Here is a 13,871-nt window from a genome sequence, read left to right on the forward strand (position 1 = left end):
ATAATTCTCTTCTTCTCTCTTGCTGCTCTTGCTGCTTTTAAGACTCTCTCTTTATCTTTAATTTTTGACATTTTGATTATAATGTGTCTTGGTGTGGTTCTTCCAGAGTCCAGTGTTTTTGGAACTCTCTGTGCTTCCTGGACCTGTAAGTCTGTTTCCTTCCCCAAGTTAGGGAAGTTCTGCTTCATTATTTTTTCACATAATTTTTCAATTTCTAGTTCTTCTTCACCTTCTGGCAATCCTACAATTCAGATGTTTGCTCTCTTATAGCTGTCCCAGAGGTTTCTGAGCTCCTCCTCATTTTCCTCACTTTTTGTTTCCTCTTTCTGCATTTGTTGACTGTTTGTTCTGATTTGTTGATTTGATCCCTGGTTTTCCTTCCCTCGCCACTTGTTTCATATGTGTCTTCATTCATTTCAGCAGGACTAGCCTTCATTCCTTCCCCATCTTGATTAAGTCCCGCTGTTATTTCTGTAAGCTGTCTTATAACTATAGCTCTGAACTGAGCCTCAGAAATGTTATCTATCAGTTCGTCTGTTAATTCATGTATTTGCTTTCTAGTCAGCTGCATGATTGAGATCTCTATCATTAACCCTGCCATCTTGGCAGGTTTTTGCTCCCTGGGCGGGGCTGTCACACCTTCTATGCTATAGGGGGTGGAGCCCCGTGCATTTGTCACTACCAGGCAACCTTTCTCACCACACTGCGGTGCTTTGCATGGGGGCAGGGGTGCAAGATGGATTCCTGCCGTTCTCTCTCCACTGAGAGACCGGGAGCCTCCTCCTCCGTCCCCACGCCCTCTGGGCCTCACAGTCCGAGGCAATGGGGTCTGCCTTCCCTGGCGTTGGAATCATGAGCTGACGGGTTTGGTCTGCAGCCAGGGGTGCTCCCAGGTGCTTCTTGCCTCCCCTTAAATACGGGTGTCTGTGCTTACTGCAGTCCCTCCGCCCATCGCTGTAGCTGCTGCCACCAGCACAGCTTGACCTCTCCGCCCATGCTTCGCCTCTCCTACCTCTTCAGTCGAGCACCATTTGTTTATAACTTCATACCTTGGACTTCCATGTAGCTTTATTTTCTGGAACTTCTGGTTATTTCTGGTTTTGTGGTAGTTATAGTCCTTCTTAGTTGTGGAGAGAGACGGAGCATATCAGTCTAGGCCTCCATCTTGGCGGGAAGTCTGTGTTTTCATTTTCTTGATAGTGTCCTTTGAGGCACAAAATTTTTTTCATTTTTATAAAGTCTAATTTATCTATTTTTCCTTTGGTTGTGCTTTTAGTATCATATCTAAGAAACTGTTGGTCTAATCAAGGTCATAGACATTTATCCCTTGTTTTCTCCTAAGGATGTTACAACTTTAGCTCTTACATTAAGGTATTTGATTTATTTTGAGTTAATTTGTACATATGGTGTGTGAAGTGTAGGCAGAGTCCAACTTCATTATTTTGCATGGGGATACACAGTTGTCCCAGCACCATTTGAAAAGACGGTTCTTTCCACATTGAATAGCTTTGGCACCCTTGTGGGAACTCAATAGACAACACATGTGAGGGTTCATTTCCGGACTGTCAACCCTGTTCCATTGATTGCTATGTCTAGCCTTATGCCAGTCCCACACTGTGATTGCTGTGGCTCTGAATTAGGTTTTGAAACCAGGATGTGTGTGTCCTTCCACATTGTTCCTCTTTATCAAGATCGTTTTAGCTATTCTTGGTCCCTTGAATTGTCATATGATTTTAAAAATCGCTTGTCAATTTCTGGAAAGAAGTCAGTTGAAATTTTAATAGAGATTGCATTGAAACCATAAATTGATTTGGGGAGGAGGGTCATTTTAACAGTATCATCTTCCAATGCCAAACATGATTCCAATGCCAAACACATCATGTCTTTCCATTTGTTTACATCTTTTAAAAGTTTCTCTACACAATGTTTTGTAGTTTTTAGTATGTGAGTCATACACTTCTTTGGGTATTTCATTCTTTTTGATGCTGTTATAGCTGGAGTTTTTTTCTTTATTTCATTTCTGGATTATTCATTCCTAGTGTATAGAAATACAGCTAATTTTTGCATATTGGTCTTGTATCCTGCAACCTTGTTGAACTCATTTATTAGCTCTAATAGTTCTTTCCTAGATTCTCAGGAATGTGTCCCATGGTCTTCCAATTTCCTGAGCATATTTTGAAGCCCTTCAGAGTTTTTATGGATATCTCATTTCTCAGCTTTGATTTTTAAGCTTTTTTGTTAGGCTCTCTCTCTTTTTTTTTTTTTTTTAAATTTGCACCAACTGTTATCTGTTGCCTCAGCGGCTGCCCTCTTAAAACATTTACCTGCAATTGTTTTCACAAAATTGCCCCTGAGGAGAGAGGCTTTTGGCACTACCCAGCTCTCAGTCACGTCAAAGACAAACCTTTTAAGTGAGTCTTCAGGGAACTACCAGACAGTTCTTTGGGAATGAGATTGTATTCCATTCTGTTCCCTGTGGTACTGGGCATGTGGGCTGTTTTTCAATGTTACCCATGGGGTGGAGAACAAAGCTCTAAGAAGAATTAAAGCAACACAGATCATTGATCTTACAGAAACCAATCACTTTTCTTGAATAAGTGTTCCCTGGATTCCTGCAAGCGTGCTGGTTAAATTTTCACTTTAAAAACAATTGAGTCTTTTTTTTCCAGTTGTATTTTTTGTTGCTTTTGTAGAAACGAATTTTCAGGTGTCCTTACTTCATAATTTTTACTAATTTGCCTACAACATGGTTTTAAACTTGACTATACGTTAGTTAAATATTTAATCGTGGGGGATGATTAGGAAACAGAAATAAAAACAGAAAATGTAATTTATCATTGAGGGTCTCCCAGATGGGTACATGAAATTTGAAAATCTATTTCTTTATTTAGTGGTCTCACAAGTAAGGTTAAATTACAAGTTATTTTAAACCCCTTTTCTTCATAGAAGTTAAACAGGCTTTGGAGTCAGAACTGGGTTCAATGCCACCTCTGCTTCTTACTAGCTTGATGACCTAGGACAAGCAATACAACCTCTCTGTGCCTCAGTTTTCTCATTTGTAAAATGGGGTAATAATAATATTTATCAGTAAGATTATTGTGAGGGTTACACTAACGATTCTTGAGAAGAGTTAACCTAAAAACAGACTTTCTTTTCTTTCTTATTTTTGTCTGTTTTGCTTGTTTTAAAGAGTCAAGAATAAAATTTATTTCAGCATTTGAAATACAAAATTTTGTCAAAAAACACATTTGTTCATTTTATTGAGATGTAGTTAAAATGTTATTTATTTATTAAACAAGCATTTATTAAATACCTAGAAAATTTTAGGCACTAACAGTCCAAGAAATTGACAAGTAAACAGGTGATTACATGAAATGTAAGGAAGCTTGTGATATAAGAATACACATGGGAGTATGTGATGAGAGTGTGGTTTTCACCAGTTCCTCTTAAGATTTATCCCTTCTTTGGCTCTAAAACCAAGGAGTTGGTCCTATTTTTATTTTTAACTGGGTGGTTTAAACCGGAATTTAAAAAACTTTCTGTAGATGAAGAAAAGCAACTTGAATTATGGAGGATGCCACAATAAGTATTTTCTGTAGAGCAAGAGTTTCCTGTCAGCATAGTCACCTCTAGGGTTTTCCATCTGAAAGTTCTTTGGCATACTTTTTTCTTTGCTATCCGCTTATTTCCTCTTCTTCTTCTTCTTCTTCTTCTTCTTCTTCTTCTTCTCCTTCTCCTTCTCCTTCTCCTTCTCCTTCTCCTTCTCCTTCTCCTTCTCCTTCTCCTTCTCCTTCTCCTTCTCCTTCTTCTTCTTCTTCTTCTTCTTCTTCTTCTTCTTCTTCTTCCACGTTCTCTCCCCCACTTTATCATTTAGAGACCTGGGTAGCTCCCCAACAAAGAGTGTTTTACAGATTCTCTGGGTGATCTATTAGTAAAGACAGAAAATAATATTTTTTTAACCTTCTAGTTTTGTACCAATAAAATGAATATAAATTTTCGGGGCAATTATTGAAAATGCAGATAATTTTTATTCTATTGCATTTTTTTCAGAATCCTCAGCCATAACCCTTTGAGAAGTCTTGATGATCCCTATCTTTTTAATTTGCCAGCATTAAAATATCTGTAAGTATTGCAACAATCTCTTGGTTCGTGAGATGATTTCTGCTCCTTTCTACTTTTGTCAAAGAGTTAGCATTTTGCATTTTGACTAAAAAGTCATAATTTAAATTATAACTGGTTTATTGCATAAAAGTTATTGGCACAGTAGCCCTGGCTGGTGTGGCTCAGTGGATTGAGCGCTGGCCTGTGAACCAAAGTGCAGCCAGCTCTCTTCCCAGTCAGGGCACGTGCCTGGGTTGAGGGCCAGGTCCCCTGTTGGGGAAGCATGAGAGGCAGCCACACATTGATGTTTCTCTCCCTTTCTTCCCCTCTCTCTAAAAATAAATTTAAAAATATTTTTAAAAATAAAAAAATAAAATATCTTTCCCTATTGAAAAAAACAAAGTTATTGGCACAGAAAAATGATTAAGAGAGAAAGCAGGTGGACAAGGCAGCCAGCAGAGAAAGGCAGCGGTGTTAAAGAACACACACTGATATGTAACTTGAGAAGCATGTAGAAATACCATTGATCTCAGAAAGGAAAAAGGAATAACTTGTACATTATGTATTTTTTAAAGAGTAATGAAGTGGTGGATGCTACTGAGAATTAGAAGTAGAATAATGGCTAAAAAAAAGTAGATTGTACTGTTCACCGACATCATTAATTTGATGATTCAAATAAATTTAAATTTCTTCAAGAAGAGCTCTCTGAAATTATTATCCACAGCAAGTAAACTTTCGAGCTGGCTTGACAGAGAAGCCAAAACTGAAGTAAGCAGATATTAAGTGCCCTTTCAAGTACAGAATTTTGTCTTTGGGTTCATTTGATGCATGTTTGGACTTTCTCCTTCAGAGACCTGGGGAAAACAGATGTGTCACTCACCACAGTTGAGCGCATCCTCGCGCTAAACACTAATTTGGAAAAACTGTAAGTTGATTTTTCTTATATTTATTTTCACTTAGTTGTTCTTTTAGGAGGTTTGCCTTATTATTTTCTTAAGTCAGATTCTTATTTAATAAAATTCACTATTTTAAAGTATACAGTTCAGTGAGTTTTGAGAAATGTGTATTTATGTGCCACCATGATATTTGAGATACAGAATACTTTCATCATACCTAAAAGGCTCCTCATGATTTTTTGCACTCAGTTCCTCCTCCCACCATTAGTCCCTGGCAAGTACCAATTTGATTTTTGTCACGATAGTCTTGCCTTTTCCAGAGTCTCTTATAAATGAAATCATGTAAAGTGTAGCCTTTTGTGTTGGCTTCTTTCAGTTAGCATAATCCTTTTGGAATTCATTCATGTTATTGCATCTATGAGTAGTTCATTGCTTTTTATTGCCGTGTAATTTTCCAGTTGTGTGAAGATACCAGTCTGTTTAAGCGGTCATCAGTTAATGGATGTTTGCGTTGTTTCTACTTTTTTTTTTTGGCCCTTCCGTTCTAAATGATAGCTTTGCTGGATAGAGTAATCTTGGTTTCGGTCCTTGTTTCTCATCACTTTGAATACTTCTTGCCAGTCCCTTCTTGCCTGCAAAGTATCTTCTGAGAAATCAGCTGATAGGCTTAAAGGAACTCCTCTGTAGGTAACTCTCTGCTTTTTTCTTGCAGCTTTTAAGATTCTCTCTCTACCTTTACCATTTAGCATTTTAATGATGGCGTATCTTGGTGTGGTCCTCTTTGGGTCCGACTTATTTGGGACTCTCTGTGCTTCCCGGACTTGTATGTCTATTTCCTTTGCCAGATTAGGGAAGTTTACTTTCATTATTTTTTCAAATAGACTTCCTTGCTCTTCCTCTTCTGCTTCTGGCATCCCTATGATTCGGATGTTGGTACTTTTGGAGGTGTCCCAGAGTTTTCTTATTCTCTCCTCATTTTTTTAACTTCCATATTTCTCCATTCTCTTCTGGATGACTGTTGATTTCTTCCTTATGTTCCAAATCATTGATTTGCACCCTGGCTTCCTTCCCTTCACTGTTGATTCCCTGTGGATTTTTCTTTATTCCACTTAGTGTAGCCTTCCTTTCTTCCCTTATGCTTTTGCAGTACTCAGTGAGTTCTCTGAGCATCCTTATCAGCAGTGTTTTTGAAATCTGCATCAGATAGGTTGGCTATCTCCATTTTGTTTAGTTCTTTTCCTGGAGTTTTGTTCTGTTCTTTCATTTGGGCCATATTCCTTTGTTTCCTCAACCAGGCAGCCTCCCTGTGTTTGTTTCTGTGTACGAGGTAGAGCTGCTTTGACTCCCTGTCTTAGCACATCTGTTAAGTTGTATGGGGTGGAGCTTTGGGTGTTTGCCAGGGCGGGGCAACCCGTTTCACCACTCTGTGGCTCTGTTTGTGGAGGAGGGGTCAGAGAGAGGACAATGCCACTGCCTGGCTTCTGGAGGCTTGCTCGGCACTCACCCTGCTTCCAGTCACTTCACCCACTGGCACCCCTCTAGCTGTTGCACTGGTGGTGGTTCCCAGAGTGGGTGGGTTTGAGTGCATTCTAGAACTGTGGGGGCCCTCTAAGCAGACTCTCTTGAGTGATGGGTGGTTTCTTCCTCCACCCCAACCCACACTGGTTTTTATAGCCAGAAGGTATTATGCTTTATTTTTCTGGTGTTGGCGCCCTGGGCTGTGTGGTCTGGCCTTGGATTGGGATCACTCGATCTTTATGCACCACACATGAATGTAGGACTGCCTGTTCTGCCAGCCATTGGTGCTTCCTCACCAGCACCACACAGTGTCCTTTCCGCCCCGGCTCCATCCCTCATACCCGTCTGGACGAATATGGCTCCTTTAAATCATTGGTTGTCGGACTTCCATGCAGTTCGATTTTCTGACCGTTCTGGGTGTTTTCTGTTTTGAGGATAGTTGTGATATTTCTTATGCTCGTGCAAGGGGCTGCTGAAGCATGTCTGGCTATACCTGCAACTTGACTGAAGTCCTTTCTCTGGTTTCTTAAGATGGAAGCTGCAGAAGCTGAGTATTGCTTTAGCAACATCCCACGTGTTGACATCTCATGTTTTCTGTTTCAGTCAGTTCAAAATAGTTTCTAATCTCCCTTATGAATTTTTTCTTTGACCCATAGGGTTATTCAGAAGCATGTTTTTTTTTTAGTTGTCAAAACTATGGATTTTTTTTTTATAGATCTGTTAATTTCTGATTTACTTGTTAGAGAACGTATATTGAATAACTAAAATCCTTTTTAAATTATTGAAACTGACTTTATAGCCAGTAAGTTCTGGTAATAGGCCAGAATATGGTCTATTTTGGCAAATTTTATGCATCCACTTGAAAAAAGTGTACATCCTGCTGATTTGGGGAGGAGTGTCTTACACACATCATGTAGGTGGATAGTGTTCTTCTAGTCTTCTATATCCTTGTTGATTTTCTATCTACTTGCTCTATCAATCACTGAAAGAAAAATGTTAAAGTATCCAATTATAAGTGTGGATTTGTTCGTTTCTCCTGGTCATTCTCACTTTCCTTCATCTATGTTTAAGCTCTGTTATCAGGTGTATAAGTTTCTAGGTAATGTCTTCATTATTTGACATATTTATTTTGATGAAATATAGTCTCCTTCATCCCTGGTAATATGCTTTGACATTGACTTTGTCTTATGGAAATATCTCCACTCCAGCTTTCTTTTGGTTAGTGTTAGCATAGTATATTTTCTATCCTTTTACCCTATGTGTATCTTTCTATTGAAGTTGGTTCTTGTAGACACATAAAGATGGCTTTTCCTTTTTTTATCTAGTGTGATAACTGTGTTAGACCATTTCCAATTAATGTAATGATTGATGCAATTACATTGAAATCTACTGTCTTGCTATTTGTTTTTTATTTGTCCCATCTGTTTGCCTGTTGTTGTTTTCTTTTCATTTGTGCTTTTGGATTGAATACATTTGAGTATTTTGTTTTCTTTGTGGGCTAAAAAGCTATAGCTCAGATTTTGTTATTTCAGTGATTGCTTTATGGTTTATAGTATGCATCTTTACCTTCTCACAATCTCTCTTCCAATGATATTTTATGGTTTCATCAATGGTATAAGAACCTTGCAATAGTGTACTTCCATTTGTCCCTCCTGGCCTCTGTGCTGTTGCTTTCAATACACTTTACTTTTACTTACATTATAAACACCACACTATATTTTGTGTTTAAATAATCAATTATCTGTAAAGATACTTAAATAATAAGAAAAATCTTACATATTAACCTAAGTCATTACCAATTCAAGTGTCCTTCAGAATTTGTAATAATCTGTATTTCCATCTGGTAACAGTTTTCTTTTGCTGAAAACGACCTCCTTTAACATTTCTTACAGTGCAGATCTACTAGTGGAGAATTCTTTCAGCTTTTGGATGTCTGAGAGTATCTTGCTTTTGTTTTTGAAAGGTCATGGGTAGAGATGTCTAGCTTGATAGTTGTTGGGTCCCCTTCCCCACTTCACTACCATATATATATATATATATATATATATATATATATATATATATATATATATTTTTGCACTGGGAGTTTTGGCTTACATTATTGCCAACAAAAAAATCTACTGTAATTTTTATCTTTGTTCCTCTTATATAGTGGTTTTATTTTCCCCCTTGGATTGATTTTAATATTTTCTCTTTATTGCTGGTTTTGAGCAATTTGATTATGATGTGCTTCAGTATAGTTTTGGGCATAATTCTTGTGCATGGAGTTCACTGGCCTTCTTGGACATGTGAGTGTTCGGTGTTCACCAATGGGAACGATTTGGGGCTATTTATGCAGACTTTTATGTCTCCCCCCCTTTCATGGACTCTAAGCACACATACATTAGGCCACCTGAAGTTGTTGCCCAGCTCCCTGTGGCTCTGTTCATCTTTGTTGTTGGTTGTTTCTCTTGGCGTTTCATTTTGTATAGTTTGTATTGCTACATTGTAAAGTCACCGGTCTTTTCTTCCTCTGCAGTGTCTAATACGCCAGTAACCCTACCCAGTGTCTTTTTCTTGTTCTTTTCGGGTTTTATATTTATGTAGGCATTTATTGCATCTTTCCCCCATTACCATTTATCCCCCCTCCAGTGTCTTTTTCATTTAGACACTGTAGTTTTTAATCTCCAGCTTCTTGGAGCAGGCACTATTCCTAACAGTGGGTGATATCCAGTTATTCTTCTCTCTGATCCTTTCATGTGGTTCTTTTCCTGGGCTCAAGCAACTCTTCACACACAGGCACCATCCAGTACCTTGTTGAATACTCAAGAGATCTCTCTGCATATCCCCAGAGTGCTTGTCTGTGTACTTCTTTTCTTTCCTAGTATTCTGCTTTGTGCATTCCAGTCACCTTGGTTTCCCCAACTCTCATATCCATTCCTTAGGGAGTTAACCAGTCTCTGTGGGTTTTTTTCTTCCTTACATCATGACCTGGAAGCTCAGAGCAGTAAGCTAGAACAATGCATCAGAGGGCTTACTTAATTTGTTTCCTATCTCTTGGGAGTCACTGTCCTTCATTACCTGAATTTCAATTTCTTGAGAACTGTTGTTACATATATTTTGTCTGGTTTTTAAATTGTTTTAGGCAGGAGGTCAAATTGATCCCATCTTGGTCTAAAGCCAGTTATATTCTCCCCCCTGCCTCAATAATATTTTTTAAGTCTGTTTTGTTTTGATCCAGAATCTAATCAAAGATCAGGCATCGCATGTCTTGTCTTCATTTCCTTTAATCTAAAATATTTATCTACCCTTTTTATTTTCTGTATCTTATGACACTGGCATTTTGGATGTGTCTAAGATGGTTGTCTTATGAATTGTCCCATAGTCTGGATTTGTCTGTTTGCTCATGATTAGATTCAAAGTAAAATATTTTGGAAGGAATACTACATAAGTGATATATCCTTTCTACCTCATCATTTTAAGTGGCTTATAATGCTAAATTTGATCTTTTGGTGAACATGGTATTTTCCAGATCCCTCCATTGTAAAGTTATTTTTTCCTTGGTAATTAATAAATAATCTGTTGAATGTTGCTTTAAGATCAGTGAACATTCTCCTCTCAACTTTTTACCCAATTGCGCATCAGTAATAATTTGTGTCTGATCGATTACTACATTGGTGGTTACAAAGTGACACTATTTTTCTAATTTTATTATTCCTACTACATTTATTAGCTGGAATTATTCTATAAATAATAGTTTACCTATTTTCTTTTTGAGTATTATTGTGAACTCATGGGCTCTTCTTTAAATTAATTATGTTATACCTTATTATCATTATTCTTTTGAATGTTCATATTGCCTAGATTTGCCCAATGCAATCTGCTACTATTTAACCACGTAATGTTTTTCTTTATGCCCAGAGTAACTTCTAATACATTTACCACTCACAATTAGGGATTTATAAGTTAGGGACTTATCCAGAGCCTTCTTAGAAGATTTCCCCCTCCTAGTGTACTCTCCACCCAAAGTGAGACTTCTGGGTTGGGAGAAGGAGATACATCTGAATTATAACTACAGATCAGTGTCACCGATTCTAGTGCCTATCACCTTTAGTCTAGGCATACCATACCCGCTGCCATTCTTACTCTTCTGTCCTCCCCTCTATTTATTGACAATATTCAAGAGAGCAAATGGCTGCCCTGGCTGGTGTGGCTCAGTGAGTTGGAGAGTCTTCCTGTAAACCAAAGGGTCGCGGGTTCCATTTCCAGCCAGCCTAGGGTTTCGCTGAGGGTCCCGGTTAGTTTCTCTCTCACATAGATGTTTCTCTCTCTCTCTCTCTCCCTCCCTTCCCTTCTCTCTAAAATCAATAAGCACATTCCCCAGTGAGGATTACCAAAAGAATAACCGATGGCCAGCTGATGCCCCCCAAACTGTTCAGGTGGGAAGCCCCCACAACGCTTCTTTGCACAGCCCTCTGGTAGCCTCTGCCCACCTCTTCTACCTGCTCAAATAGCTTTTCTGCCAATAATTTAATTTTCTGCCTTTCCCTTTATAGGATCCTCCCTCATAATTTGGCCTGCTGCCTCTGCAAATTCAGAGAGAACATTGAGAGGGTCAGCCAGAGAGTGAAATTACACTGCCCCGCTGACTGTCTGACACACACAACTTGTGGTGAGTCTGAATTGCCCAGTGGTAAATTCTTTCATTTTCATTTTATTTGTTTTAATTTTTGATTGATGATGATAAGTTGTTTTCCTTTGAAAATACCTTTCGAAGGTTCGTTGTTGTTGCTGTTTTTGTTTTTTTCTTTCTTTTTTAAAATTGTTGTTCTATTACAGTTGTCCCAGTGATGGTAAGTTTTTAAACAAATAAGGTCACCGTGTTATTTTTATTCATTCATCCAGAGTTTAACTCCCTATATTTCTGAGAATCGCTTCCTTGCTAAAAGTGAGACGCAGGAAAAAGAGAAAGGAAGGGGGCAGGGGATTAACAGCAATGAGCACACAGTGCGTGCGGTGCTCAGCTGGCGCTTTCCGTCCAAATGAGAACCTGTTGGTCAGTGGCACAGCCTGTAAACTGGCTCTGGATGCGTTAGGCCTCGTCTGTCCTTTGCCTCGTTGGACAGGTAGAGCTATGTTTTTATTTTGTTTGTTTTGCAATTTTATAAAAAGAGTACGAGTGATTGTATTTTATGAAAATTCTATTTGGGATCTGAATTTCTGGTTTTATTATCAGAAGCGACTACCAAATCCTTCTAATGGGTGGGAGGCCTCTTGTATTCTTAGACTGTCCAACTCTGAACTTGCTCTGAAGCGCACGGTTTTCTATCCACCAAACACTTGGGTGCTTTTAAGTATTTTTCTACAAATTAGGCTTATTCACACCATCTGATAACTTCCAAAATGTGCTTTCATGCCCAGATAGTGTGAATGTGGGTCTCTGGCAGTGATCTGGGGCACATCATAAATAATAACACTGTGCTACTTATATTAAGAGAGTGTGGCTCATTTTTCAAAAACAAATTTTTGGCCTATTATATTACTCTCTTCTACCCCAAAGGTGGGCAGAGCAGGCATTTTAATCTCCTTTAACAGGAGAGTAAAAACAAGGTTAGAGAGTGTTAAGTGCTGTCACCTAGTACTCAGATCTCTGGCTTTCCTTTTGGGGCTCCACAAGCTCCCCACTTTGGGACCCTCAACTCCTTCTCTGACCCTCAGCTTCCACAGCAATACTTTCATTATTCTGGAATGGAAACCCAGTTGTACAATGATACACTTGACCTTCATGCAGTCAGAAGTTTTGGATGGTTCCCCAAGTAAAGCTGAAAATGTAAGAAAAGACATGAAAGGAAAGCAAAGCAGGCATCTGACAACAGTTGCCTTTTCCCTTCTGTATATTAGGACCCCAAAGTATTATTCCATAGATGTATTGAACATTCCACAGTGGCACACAACCTGCCAAGTCTCTTAACCCACATTCCAGATGCGTGCCTAAATTTAAGCACAGAGCAAGAGTGGACATAGAGTTATTTTTCTGTATAGAGCCTTTTGTTCTGGGGGCAGGGATGTGTAGAAGCAATGACCAAAGTAATGCTTTGGTGGGTAAGTGGAGAAGGGCATGTCCAGATGAAGACCTGTTAGCCGTGGGTTTTAATCACGCTCACCTGTGATGGAGGCAAGAACACGAGCACACGAAGAGGCGGAGCGGGGAAGCCTCATGCTCCCTCTGCATCTGAGCAGGACAGGGTGGGGACCATGAACGTGAGGAATCGCAGTAGATCTGCAGCGAGTGTAACTGAGTGGGGTCTTCCAGCCTTGGTTTTTCTTCAGTACCTGGCAACTGGCCCTTGGGGATCAAGGGAATCATCCTAAATATGGTTACTCTATTTCATGCTGTGGAACGCCCTTTAAAAACATACCTTTTCTCCTTTTGTTGTGTTGCCAATCGGGTTTAAGTTGGGGTTTATTTTTCTCCTCTCTGAACAACATTCCGATATTTGCTGATTCCCAACTTATTTGACTGGCATGTAGGGCTTTGGACTGACAAAAAGCTGTCCCATGAGTCCTTCATGATCAAAAATGGTCTCTTCTTTTTTGACAGATGAACCACATTTAAAAAATCCAAAAGGCTCCTTCATGAGAGGGTTACAAGGCAATAAGAATGCGGGCAGTGAGCTGACAATTCAGCCAGAGGAGGTCTCCTTGGGCCAAAAGGAGAAGAAATTGTTAGCCATTCTGGGTAAGCAGCTAGACTTTAATGATAACAGTGATGTCATTAGTGCACTACAGTACAGACTGCCTTATTTCTCGGAGATTAAAAAGCAGGTATAGAATCAATGTTATTACCATTCATTAAACTCCCTTTTTCAAATGTACAAGATGGAGGTATGCCCTTGAGTCATTTGAAAAACAACAGAGGGACCCTTCTTAAACCTAAATTTTACAATTCAAGTTACAAAAATAAATGGAGGAAACTATTTTTTGGAACAGATTTAGTAAAAGATTTGCTCAGGGAACCAGAAAAAGAAGAGGTCTCCAAGCCAGAGGACATGAACAAATGGGCAAATGGAAAGACAGGAGCCCAGGGTGAAGAGGAAGAGGAGGAGCCACGTAAGGTAAGGACAGCTCCTGAGGCACGAGGCCTGGACAGTGAGTTAGTGAGGACGTGCCATGAAAGCACTGAGGTAGGAAGACCAGAGGCACCCACACTGTCTCTTGTCTTAGCCATGTGACTTTGGCCAAGACCCATGACAGTGATCTTCTACTTTGCTCATTTAGACAGTGGTGCCACTGTTCCTAGGGTAGACACCAAGAGGACCTAACACACAAGATAAATAAATTGCACAAGAAAATGCTAATACTATGATTGCATAACAC

The 13,871-nt window shown here is 39.2% G+C and overlaps 1 long non-coding RNA gene across 1 annotated transcript; it reads left to right on the forward strand.

Annotated features, from left to right (window-relative positions):
- Positions 1-5,001: 5,001 nt before the first annotated feature.
- LOC149998741 (uncharacterized) lies at positions 5,002-13,605 on the forward strand. The gene is made up of 4 exons (XR_016514365.1): positions 5,002-5,026; positions 11,051-11,166; positions 13,096-13,233; positions 13,485-13,605. It is a non-coding gene; the product is annotated as an uncharacterized LOC149998741 (long non-coding RNA).
- Positions 13,606-13,871: the final 266 nt, after the last annotated feature.

The sequence above is a fragment of the Furipterus horrens genome, unplaced genomic scaffold (assembly GCF_987537825.1).
Source record: "Furipterus horrens unplaced genomic scaffold, mFurHor1.1.pri manual_scaffold_11, whole genome shotgun sequence".
NCBI classification, from domain to species: Eukaryota; Metazoa; Chordata; class Mammalia; order Chiroptera; family Furipteridae; genus Furipterus; species Furipterus horrens.